This window comes from Pantherophis guttatus, chromosome 1, assembly GCF_059756535.1.
Source record: "Pantherophis guttatus breed Tessera chromosome 1, ASM5975653v1, whole genome shotgun sequence".
Lineage (NCBI taxonomy): Eukaryota > Metazoa > Chordata > Lepidosauria > Squamata > Colubridae > Pantherophis > Pantherophis guttatus.
The window spans coordinates 242,312,467-242,325,127 of NC_142063.1; positions in this window are offsets into that span (position 1 = coordinate 242,312,467).

Below are 12,661 nucleotides of genomic sequence, written 5' to 3' on the forward strand. Positions count from 1 at the left end.
TTGCATTAATTTTATATGTCAAATTGAATCATGTGCCTTTGATTTTATTCAGACGATCCGTGGGCTTTGGCCCATTTTTCAGATCAAATATTCCAACTAAACCAAGCTATGTTTTCAAATTAAAATGTAAATTTTAATCAGATCAATGAATGATATTGAAAATTGGAATAGGAACTTGGATGGTTCGCTGACCCATGTGCACATGCTGATTTAATTATTGAAGATGGATTATATTACTGATAAGGAAGAAGGCTTATTTACTGTAAGAATGTGAAGATTTTTGCTAGTAGCTGGCATACAAATATCAAATGGACCAGGGGTGGGTTCTAAATTTTTTTACTACTGGTTCTGTGGGCGTGGCTTATTTTGTGGGTGTGGCTTGGAGGTCATGTGACTAGGTGGGTGTGGCTAGCTGGTCAGTCATTTCTGGAAGATCCTCGCACTTACAACCAATCCTCGCACTTACGACCCAACTCATTTGTTTGCTTTTAACACTGATCAGCTGTAGGACGGCCCTTTGAAGCCCCGCGGCAAGAGTTTAAACAGTTTTTTTCCCTCTAGTCATCAGCTGGGACTCAGGAGGCAGCAATAGATTGGGGGTGGGACCAAATAAAAGGTAAGAATAATGTGGGTGGGGGGGGTGGGAGGGCGGGGGGGAAGAACCGGTTTGGTGACGTAATATCGTCACCGCTACCGGCTCGGCCGAACTGGACCGAACCGGGAGGAACCCACCACTGAAATGGACATTATATGCTGATGATCTGTACATTTTATTAAATAAATAAATGATCTGCTTATAGTCCAAAATACTCTAAAAAGGTAAAGGTTCCCCTTGCACATATGTGCTAGTCGTTTTTGATTCTAGGGGGCAGTGCTCATCTCCGTTTCAAAGCCGAAGAGCCAGTACTATCCGAAGACGTCTCCGTGGTCATGTGGCCGGCATGACTAAATGCCAAAGGTGCATGGAAACGCTGTTACCTTCCCACCAAAGGTGGTCCCTATTTTTCTACTTGCATTTTTTATGTGCTTTCAAACTGGTAGGCTGGCAGAAGCTGGGAGAAGTAACAGGAGCTCACCTTGTTACGCAGCACTAGGGATTTGAACCGCTGAACTGCCGACCTTTTGACCAAAAAGCTCAGTGTCTTAGCCACCGAGCCACCGCTCAAAACGTTTACAGATTTTTCATCAATCCTCCCCCCCCAATTTAACATATACATTATTCTATCCATATGAAATTATTCACTGGTCATTATATCAGAAAACATTATTGTTCAGAAACTGCCATATATGTATTTGTGTGCGCCTGAGTGTTTTAGAGGGATTTTAAATGGCTTGGTTGCATTTTTTCTCCCTATCCATAGATAACTAAACTAATGCACAAATACAATTCTACCAGAACATATTCCTGTTAAATCTTCACCTCTCTGTAACTAATCTTCTGTTCTTAACCTTTGTTTTTCTTCATTTCAGAGCCCATCTTCAGATAAGAAACATTTTTGCATTTCACTGAGTGCTTACTAAATTCCTTTAATAGCTTTATGCAGAAGAATTTATCAGAGCTTTTATATACAAAGAAGCTCCATTAATTAGTTAAGTTAATGGTGCACTTTGAAGATTAAATAGCACGGTATAAATGGTAAGTGGCATTATAATAAAAATGTTCCCTGTATATAATTGCTTCATTTTTAATGCAATAAAACTGACATTATTGGTGCCTGTCCAAATCACGTTGTCAAAATTTCACAGGTAATTTGAATTTGCTGTGCTTTGTTTTTATCCATTTATTCACTGGAGTCCTACTACTAGCGTTTGATAATTTGTATGCTTTTGATGTTCCTTAGCTCAGTCAGATTTCATTGTAATTTGTTTTATTTAATACATGTAAATAAAGTAATCAATTGTATATTTCTTTCTCCTTTCTTCCAACAATCATGCCACATTAAGATATTTATTTTGTCAACATTAAAACCCAGAACCAACAAAAATTGGTTTGTAAAGTTGTATAATATAAGCCAACAAATACTGTTGAGTCAGTCTGAACTTAATTCTTGTAGTCCTCAACTACTATGACTCTACATGTTATGATTTGGAAAATTGAGAATTGAACATCTAATATAGCTAGATGAAGAGCCTTGGTGGTGCAGCAGACTAAAGTGCTGTTAAGCAACACCAGCTGCCTGCAATTACTGCAAGTTCAAATCTTACCAGGCTCAAGGTTGACTCAGCCTTCCATCCTTTCAAGGTAGGTAAAATGAGGACCCGGATTGTTGGGGCAATAAACTGACTTTGTATAAAAAAGAACACCGCTTAGGGGGCCCTGAAAGCCCTACTAAGCAGGTATATACAAAAGTATGAAGGCTATTGCTTAAAAGGATTGTAAGTCGCCCTGAGTCTCCGGAGAAGGGTGGCATATAAATCGAACCAATAAATAAATAAATAAATAAATAAATAAATAAATAAATAAATAAATAAATAAATAAATAAATAAATAAATAAATAAGTAAATAAATAAATAAATAAATAAATAGTTGGAGAGAACAATGGTGAAGGCTTTCTTAGGTTTATGTAGTCTACAGGTGCCCTACCTACAGAACTGTAATGCTGTGGAAGCTAATCTCCTCACATATACAGACAGACAGACCCACAATCATTGGCTGAATTCCTGATATATGCATAGTATGTTAACATTCAACATCATAAGAAAAACATGAGTTGAGTAAAAGAAGAGGCAACAAAAATGTAGGCTGGCTGCAGTGTCTGACAATTAGACCGGATACATAAATGGAGTTGATGAAAGAATTTTGTAATGTTAGAAGCCTGTGATAGTAGTTAAGAGTAGATTGTGCTTAGGTAGATAGACAGACAGACAGATTTTTGCAGATATGGTCAATTACTACAGTCGTGTCGGGCATACCGGAGCACTTCCAAGTCGAAAGAATGAATGGTGGCATCACCATTGCCTGGGGCACGCCCAGTTAGGGGGTCTTTCATGCTTCTGCTCAATTGGCCATCGAAGTTGATAGGTTCTTCATCAAGTCACATCAATAACCAGTGTCTGAATGGAAATCCATGCTATACTTTCTGTAAAGCTGCTGGATGGAACAGCAGCTTCTTCATATGCACCTGGATGAGAGAGCAAGCGATAGAATAAGTGTTGCATCATTGTCATATACACTCTACGCTTATGGACTTGTATGTAACATTACAACCCAAGTACCAAAGAGTGGCTCTTGTACCATAAGTCCATTATAGGCAGTGGTGGGATTCAAGTAATTTAACAACCGGTTCTCTGCCCTAATGATTTCTTCCAACAACCAGTTTGCCAAACTGCTCAGAAAGTTAACAACCAGTTCTCCCGAAGTGGTGAGAACTGGCTGAATCCCACCACTGATTATAGGCATTTTGTAATTTTGCTATCATTATGGCTAGGTATAGACAAATATAATAACTGTTATCTTTTCAATTCTAGAAATGACTATTATTTTGGTCAATGAAGTAAATACAATCACTTCATTTATAAGATTAAGATTTATAAGATTAATGATTATTTGGTCAGATTAAAATTAATAGATAACATGAAAATACTATTAATATATTAATTTACATATTAAAAAGGTGCAAGCAAAATTATTTTGTTATTCAATTCAGAATATCTCAGTGCAGATGAGAATGACAGTATAAGAATATAAGTTTACATAAACTGTGGGCAACATTTAGGTATCACTATAACTTTCCTGTTTAGGGGTAATCTTGCTATTTATAATAGGTTACATGAATGAGGTTTAATATCTGGATTAAGTTGAATTAAGTTCAACCCAGATGTAGACATCACCAATATCAGATGGACTTATTTTAGATATCTCTAAATACAGTGTAAGAAAGACTGTGTTCAATCCATAATATTTAAAGGTGTTATTAAGGATGCTGGCAAACTCAAGATGATTAGTATGTTGTCATTATTTGTACTTTATGTTTGTATTTTCTGGAGAGCTCAGTTACAGTTAAATAAGCCTAATTGAATTTTGTGTGCCTTTGGCATTCAGAATTTAGTTACCCCCTCCCCCTTCCTACAGCATTTGCTGATAAATTTGCTTATTTATTGGATTTTGTTACTACATTTTCTTAGACTGGCTGAATTATTGTGGCTTTGATTTTTTAACCTACTGTTCATTATGAGATTTTCTGAGAGGATCCAATTCATATTTAAATTGAAAAAAATGGGGCACATGAGATTAAAAATAAGACTACTGCTTTATATTTATGTCATGGATTGATATAAATTATCTTTCTAGTTTCTCGTCCAGATATTATTATTATTATTATTATTATTATTATTATTATTATTATTATTATTATTATTATTATTATTATTATTATTATTATTTATTGGTTAATCTTTAGTGAGATTCACAGCCTTTGAGGCTGGTTAATAGCTCAGCAGCTCGAGTCCTAACCAAGGACCTAGGAACTGTTAAGGTATCGTCGGAGGATGTAAGCTGTTCCGAGTAAGGTAGTTTTTTGTAGAGTCAAAATGTTCAAGTCCGGCAAATTTAGAATTTCTAAATAGCGGGGTAGCCCTTTGGGTATTGCTCCGAGGGCTCCAATTACAATCGGGACAACACACGATTTCTTTTTCCACAGTCGCTCAACTTCAATTTGTAAGTCCCGGTACTTTGTGATTTTTTCTTGCTGCTTATCTTCAATTCGTGCATCACCAGGTATTGCAATGTCAATGAACCATACTTTTTTCTTTTCAACTATTGTTATGTCAGGTGTGTTGTGGACCAAGTGCCTGTCAGTCTGAATCCTAAAGTCCCACAAGATCTTGAGTTTCTCATTCTCTAAAACTTTCTCAACCTGATGTTCCCAGTGGTTTTTGCTGTACTCAAATCCAAACTTCTGGCACAATTTCCAGTGAATGATTTTAGCAACACGGTCATGGCGTTGTAGGTAGTCAGTTTGTGAAATTTTGCTGCACCCACTGATCAGGTGGTCGACTGTCTCTTCTTTTTCATTGCAGAGGCGGCATTTGCTGTTGGTGGTAACATGTTGAATTTTTGCCTTCATACAGTTTGTGGCTAGGGCTTGTTCTTGAGCTGCCAAAATAAAGCTTTCTGTTTCTTTTTTCAGTACTCCTGATCTTAACCAGTTCCAAGTTAGTTTCTGGTCAGCTTTGCCTTCAATACTTTTCAGGTATTGGCCATGCAGAGCTTTGTGTTTCCAATTTTCAGCTCGCTGCTCAGTTACTTCTTTCTTATATTCTGCTTTTGTTTTAGTTGTCTTTAAAAGGCCTCCTTTATTTACTTCCTTAATCATTGGTTCTTCACTTTTCTGGATGTAATCATTCAAGCTGCATTTTTCTTCTTCCACAGTCTGCTTTACTTGTAGGAGTCCTCGACCACCCTCTGCTCTTGGTAAATATAATCGGTCAACATCACTTTTAGGGTGCAAGGCATGATTCATTGTCATAAGCTTCCTTGTTTTTCTGTCCAAATTGTCTAACTCCATCTGGGTCCAGTCAATTATTCCTGCAGAGTATCTAATCACAGGTATAGCCCAGGTATTTATGGCTTTTATGATGTTTCCTCCACTCAATTTGGACATTAATATCTTACGAATTCATCGAATGTACTTGGCTGAAGTTAATTCCTTGACTTTATTATGCATTAAGTCAGAGGCTTCTAAAATTCCCAAGTACTTGTAGCCTTCTTCTGATTTTACTGCCTTTATCATTTCTTCATTCTCTAGTTCTATTCCATCCTCTTCTATGATCTTGCCTGCTTTGGTTGTTATTGTTGCACATTTGTCAATTCCAAACTGCATACCAATGTCTTGGCTGAATTCTTTTGTGTTTTCAATTAATAAATTCAGTTCAGCTTTTGTTTTACCAAACAGCTTCAAATCATCCATGTACATCAAGTGTGAGATTTTCAGTCCTTTCTTTGCAAGTTCGTATCCACAGTTCATCTTCTTCAAAATGATTGTCAGTGGTAGCATTGAGAGTATAAAAAGTAGGGGTGAAAGGGAATCGCCCTGGAAAATGCCTCGTTTAATTTCAACTTCACCCAGTTCTTCTTCATTAGCCATAAGTTTTGTTTTCCAGAGGTTCATTGAAGATTCCATGAATTTTTGTATGTTGCTGCTGATGCCTAATATTTCCAGGCATTTCTTGATCCAGCTATGGGGAACTGAATCAAATGCTTTCTTATAGTCTATCCAAGCCATGAACAGGTTGGTTCGTCTTTTCTTTGAGTTCTTTAGGATTATCTTGTCGATCAGCAATTGATCTTTTGTTCCTCTTGAGTTTTTGCAGCATCCTTTCTGTTCTACAGGAAGCAAGTTATTTCTTTCCAGGTATCCATAGATTTGATTTGCAATGATACCAGTAAGAAGCTTGTATGTTGTTGGCAAGCAGGTGATTGGCCTATAGTTTCCAGGGTCCTTTCCTTTTTCTTTATCTTTTTGGATCAAAAATGTCCTTCCAGTTGTCATCCATCCATCATTTTCAGGTGTTTTTAGGATCTGGTTCTTCTGGGTTGCCAATCTTTTGTGCAGACTTGTAAGTGCCTTTAACCAGAAGCCATGCAGCTCATCCGGTCCAGGTGCACTCCAGTTCTTCACTTTTCTTGACTGTCTTTGCACCATTGCTTTTTATTATTATTATTATTATTATTATTATTATTATTATTATTATTATTATTATTATTATTATTATTTAAATTTATTAAATTTTTATACTACCCTTCTCCCGAAGGACCCAGGGCGGTGTACAGCCATATTAAAAGAACATATACCCACAAAATTTAAAAACAGTTTAAAATATATTAAAAATTTGGCCCTTATATTAAAAACTACATACACCCAATTAAAATTCATTTTCTAAGCCAGCCCGGCCTTATTTCCACATCTATTAAATTATTATGGTTTTAGAATTTTGTTTGAAGTTAGTTTTGTGGTTATATAATTATTGTGAGTAACTGAAGACTATTTTGGTTTGTTACAGACCTTTTGATAATTCTGTGGCTTTTTTGGTTGGACCTGTTTCCAAATCTGAAAATCATACTAATATTTAACTGAAGTTGGGGAAGCTGAAGTTGGGTTGAGGACAGTGAAGATATTGATATACAAACTGTACTTTGCTGACTTTATAACACAAACACACTTTCACTGAAATGTTCTTTTGTTTTTTGTCATATAGATAAAACATGGTTTATCCATCCAATTGTTTCCCAAAATGGTGTACAGTAATATGGTGGTCTTGCAGGAATATTTTATTCCATTGAAATTTATAAGCTGCTATTATGACTGAGAACTCAGACAGAATCTGAATTTGATGAAACCTATGGAATATCGGCCTCAGCCAAGAATCAACTGAAGTTGATCAAACACAGGAACCACCTGAACAGCTGGAGCAGTTAGATGATAATGATGTCAGGCCTCCCAGCCATGACACCCAGCAAGTAGACTGGAGAACAGAGTAGAGACATTCTATGAGGCTCCTTACCTAGCAAGGTTGATTAAAGGCAGCTGACTGCAGCCTGATTTAAGAGGCAACCTCAACCCATGATCTTTCATTGGAATCAACCATCTGATTTTTGACTCTTGTGTGATGTTCATGTAGATTCTGCTCATGGAATTCTGATCTCTGACTTGTCTGACAACTCTGACCTGGATCTTGGAACTGTGGATTGGATTTTGACTATTCCTCTGCGTGCACTAGTTAAAAGCAAAACCATTCAGGCAAGGTTTTCTTTAGAGATTCTGCTTTGGTATTCATTCTTTGTCTGTGTTATCTCCTTGGCCTAGAATAAATTAATTTCTGTAGCTGGTTGTGTGGATGTTGAAACTAGAAGCAGGACAACTGTATTTCTTGCCTCATTTCCCCTGTTGCTTAATTTTTTTTAAGTTAAAGACATTGTACTGTGCTATTTCCACAAAAGCTGATTTCAGCCATCCAGTAAGTAAACTTTATTTTATACATTCCCCGTATGATTCTTTGAATTCCACACATGATCTTGTTTAAAGAGGAATCCTGACATTTCCTTGAAAAGTCTTCTTAGATGAAAGGTCTTTTAGATCCATTTGTTTCAAGGCCAGGGCCCAAGTATTCCACAATGTTCTATGTTAATTGAGATTTTTTAAAAAAACTACGTGGAAGAATATATAGCTGCTTACAGGCTTCAACATGAATGACTTAGGCTTTTAGATATCAACTAATGACCAACATAGGTCATTAGACACCAACAGTAGTGGGATGTAATATAGTATTCTGAAACATTTTGAGCAAAAAGTGGAAACTAACAAGACTCGTTGTAACAGAGGGACACAACAATTAGACCAAATTAGCTGGATTTCTTATTCATTAGACTTTAATCAATTCGTGAATGCAAACTAATTCTGAGTTATATTTAAAATTTGATTTTTTATAATTAGCTGTTAGAAAAAATGCTTATTAAGCATGGAGTTCATTTACATGAGGAGAATGCTAAAGCACATTTTTATATTATTAGTTTATTGGGGATAGCTAGGCATACAGTTCATCTGTGCTCAAAATCCAAATGACCCTCAGATGGCAGCAAAGATGCACAGAAACTCTCATTCTTTGCTGACATCTGTTTATCATCTGAAATCAGGCCCAGATTTCACAGACCCAGTTAAAAAGAACCACTTCGCACTATTTTAGGAGAATGGGCCTCATATAATCTAAAATTCATTGCTGCGATATAAGCTTCTGTAATGCTGGTTGGGCTATTTGCACATTTAATAAATCAATAGATCTGTAGAATTGCAATTGGACTTTATAGATTAAAAATACTTCAAGTTATGGGTTACATGTCAAGAGTTGGTATAGGACTATGTATCTGGTATATTGTCAACTTTTGGCTTTCTATTGTATGGTGAGTAAGTAGATACTTTGGTAAACAAATGTTGCTGCTGGCAAAAGATAGCAAGAAAGGTAGTCCTCAACTTACAACCATAACTGAGCCCGTAATTATGGTTATAAGTCATTATATGGGTCATTATGTGAACATATCTGATTTTACAACCTTTTTTGTGTCAGTCATTAAGTGAACACCATGATCATCAAGCAAATCCATTGTCCATAAAGTGTAATTTTTGCTAGAAACTGGAAGTAGACATTGTTTTCTGGCAAAAAATGCCATAAATGAAATCACATGACCCTTGTTCCCCTCCCCCCTGGCTGTCAGAACTTCAAATCTGGGTTGTAAATAGTAGTCCTGGTGAGGTCTGTCATAACTTTGAATGAATCATTCAGTAAGTGAATGATCATAAATCGAGGACTATCTGTATGCTGCCAAGATACTTAAACTTGCAATCCACCTAATATTATTGCTGAATGTTACCTCTGCATTTAAAGTATTCCAAAAATTTCAGCAAACACAATAACATCTTACAGTATTTGAAAATATCAGACTTGTGATGGACTTGTGATAAAGACATATTGCAGTTAGATTTTTGTCTTAATTCAGAAGATTTTTAAAACAAATATAAAATTGTAACCAGGTGTTTTCCCTTTAAAGGTAAAGGTTCCCCTCGCAGATCAGGTGTTAAGGATGTGCCAGGCACTACAGCCAATCAGAGCCAGGGCTGTTACTACAAAGGAACTAAATACTATATAGACCAGCCAGTATGCTGACTGAGGAATTTTGTGAGCTGAAGTCCATACATCTTAAAGTTGCTGAGGTTAAGAAACATTGCTATAGACCAGTGACCAGATTGCGCGGAAATGGCACACACGCTCGTTGGGGCCGCACTCTAGAAAAGCCAAATTTCCGAATTCTAGCATGCATGCACACCCGATGATCAGCTGGCCGGTGCGTATGCACAGGCCAGTTTTCAGCACTGCTGTGTGCATGAAGGGATCACACTCTGGAAAAGCCAAACTTCTGGTTTTGGCACGCATGCGCACCCAATGATCAGCTGGCCGGCATGCCTGCTCACACTGGTTTTCAGCACTGTCACGCATGCGAAGGACAGCTGATCGTCACATGTGCATGCACGCCAGAAACCCAGAAGACAAACAGGCAAGGCCACACATGCTGGGTGACATGGCTTCATGTGCCACTTTGGGCACACATGCCATAGGTTCGCCATTACGGCTATAGACCATCCTTCCTGAAGAGCTTAATATACTCAATTAAAGATGGGGTACACATGCAAAAGGTTGGAACTAGGAGGAAGCTGATGTCATTCACAAAATGGGGAAAATGGGAGATCTGCCCCAGTGGTGAAATCTAAAATTTGTTACTACCGGTTCTGTGGGCGTGGCTTGGTGGGGTGTGTGTAATGTGACTGAGTGGGGGTGGCCATTTTTTTTACTTTTAAAACCATTTTGGCGAAGAGGTTGTAAAAAAATGTTTTCAAAAGGCTCTGACGATCCCAGCTGACTTGCCTGATCGGCAGAGGCTTTTTTTCTTTTAAATGCCTCTAACGATCAGGCAACTCAGCTTGTATAGTCAGAGGCATTTAAAAGAAAAAAAGGGTCTTTTTCTTTTAAAAGCCTTTGATGATCCCAGCTGAACCGCGTGATCATCAGAGGCTTTTTTTTTTTTTTTTTACTTTTAAAAGCATTTTTTCGGCCGAAGAGATTGTAGAAAAAATGCTTTTAAAAGTAAAAAAAAAAAAGCCTCTGATGATTGTGCGGCTCAGCTGGGCATGGGGGGGGGGGGCAGGGATTTTTGCTACCGGTTCTCTGAACCACCCGCCTCCATCGCTACTGGATTGGGCGATCCGGTCCAAACCGGGAGCATTTCACCCCTGATCTGCCCTAAACATTTTCATTTTAGATGTATCTCAGTAAAATAGCTTTTCTCAAAAGTGAAGGCTTGGCAGTTGAACTCCATCTCTGCAAGCAATTGATCTAAGCAGACTTTCCAAGTTATTTTTATATAGATCTTTGGATCTTTTGTTAAGCTTTTTTCTATATTGGTTATTTGAATATGTAAAGACTACCCTGACAGGAAAAAAATATTCAAAACTAGATATATATTTTTTACCAACCATGCTGTTTTTAAGATATTGATAAGCAGCACATGCTACAATTAAAGGCATATCTGCATGATTTCTGGTGATATTCTAACTGCCATATGGTAATTTTCAGCTTTGTCTCTGGGCTAGTTTGCATATCATCATTCTTGTATTATATCTGCATGTAACTTTGTGACATGCATGTGATTCTCAAGAGTACATCTGTGTATTTAACATTCAGCATGAGTACTCTTCCAGAGGCTGTAGCTATGACAGCAAAATGCTTTCTGATTATCTACACAGACATTATCTAGATTTTTAAAAATAAAGAAAAGAGATGGGAAGGAACTAGAAAACGGAGGCATTGGAGTTTTATTTCTATGTATACAAACTCTGGTGTCTTTTCACCAACTATGCAATGTTCTTCACTAATGAATCCTGACTAATAGTCATTTTTCCTCAAAAATATAAAGCAAAATCTTACTACTGATCAAGTTACTAGTAGAATTAAAGTGTTAAAACTCACTGGAGGACACATAGGGCTAGAAAGAAAATTCATTACATGTAATATTAATAAAATATTACATTAGAATTGAATCTCTCTAGTTTTCAAAATCCTATTAAACTTTCTGATGTAGATTTTTCTATGCCATGATTTGATGCCATTGCAAACTGGAACTCTGCATGATACATCTAAGGATGTAATGCTAAAATATTTCACTTCTCAGAAGCATCTGTTAAAAATATGCAAATTGCTTGATAAAAATAGGTATAAAGTGAAAGAATAATGAAAGTAATTAATTACTGAGTGACTAATATGCAAAGAAGAACACTGATGTTGCAGGATTCAAAAGTACTTTTTAATGTCAAAAGCAAAATATGCTGGTGTAGGCAACATCTAAGATTAATAAATGCCCTTTTCTGAAGCAGATTCAGTGCAAATATGGAGGGATAAGATGAATTAAAGGACTCCACTAGCAAATATAAGATGTCATTTCATTGTCAGTATTAGCTAATACATCCAGGCTTTTCTCCTGGTACATCTCAGTAATGAAAGTTCCTTGTAATAGGTTGGTGTCTACTCTTTTCCTCAAAATATCTTACTATATAATTTTATTTATTTATTTATTTTAATTTTTTTAATGTGTGGTTGGGTCAATTTAAAGAAGAGCAGGTGAAATTACAATGCTGTACCACAGTTTTTTTCAGTCTGTTATTAAATGATGTCAATACCATCAATATAGAATTATTGTTATGACATTCTAACATCTTGTTTTGAATTGAACTAGGTTCTGTGTATGAGTTTTAATCTTAATTGCTTCTACATTATTGTTATAATGCTTCATCTCACTCGCTTCAATGTTGCTTGGTTAGATATAGGCAATACAATGTTCCTAGGAACAACTGTAAATGAAGACGATTCCTTCTGTGTCTATGGAGACTTTCAATTATCCAGGTCCTGGTTGCTCCAAAGGTGCTTTTCCAAAAAGCAACTGGACTTTCTTGTTTTTTTTTTTATTGATAAGAAGAATTCCCCACCAATAAGTTAGAACTGAAGAAGTTTCTAGGATGAGAAATGAAACATTTTCAAAGAAAAAAAAAACAAGGCAAATTGGTTGCCTTTTGGAAAAGCACCTTTGAGAAGACTCCTCCTAGATTTTCTGACCTGTTT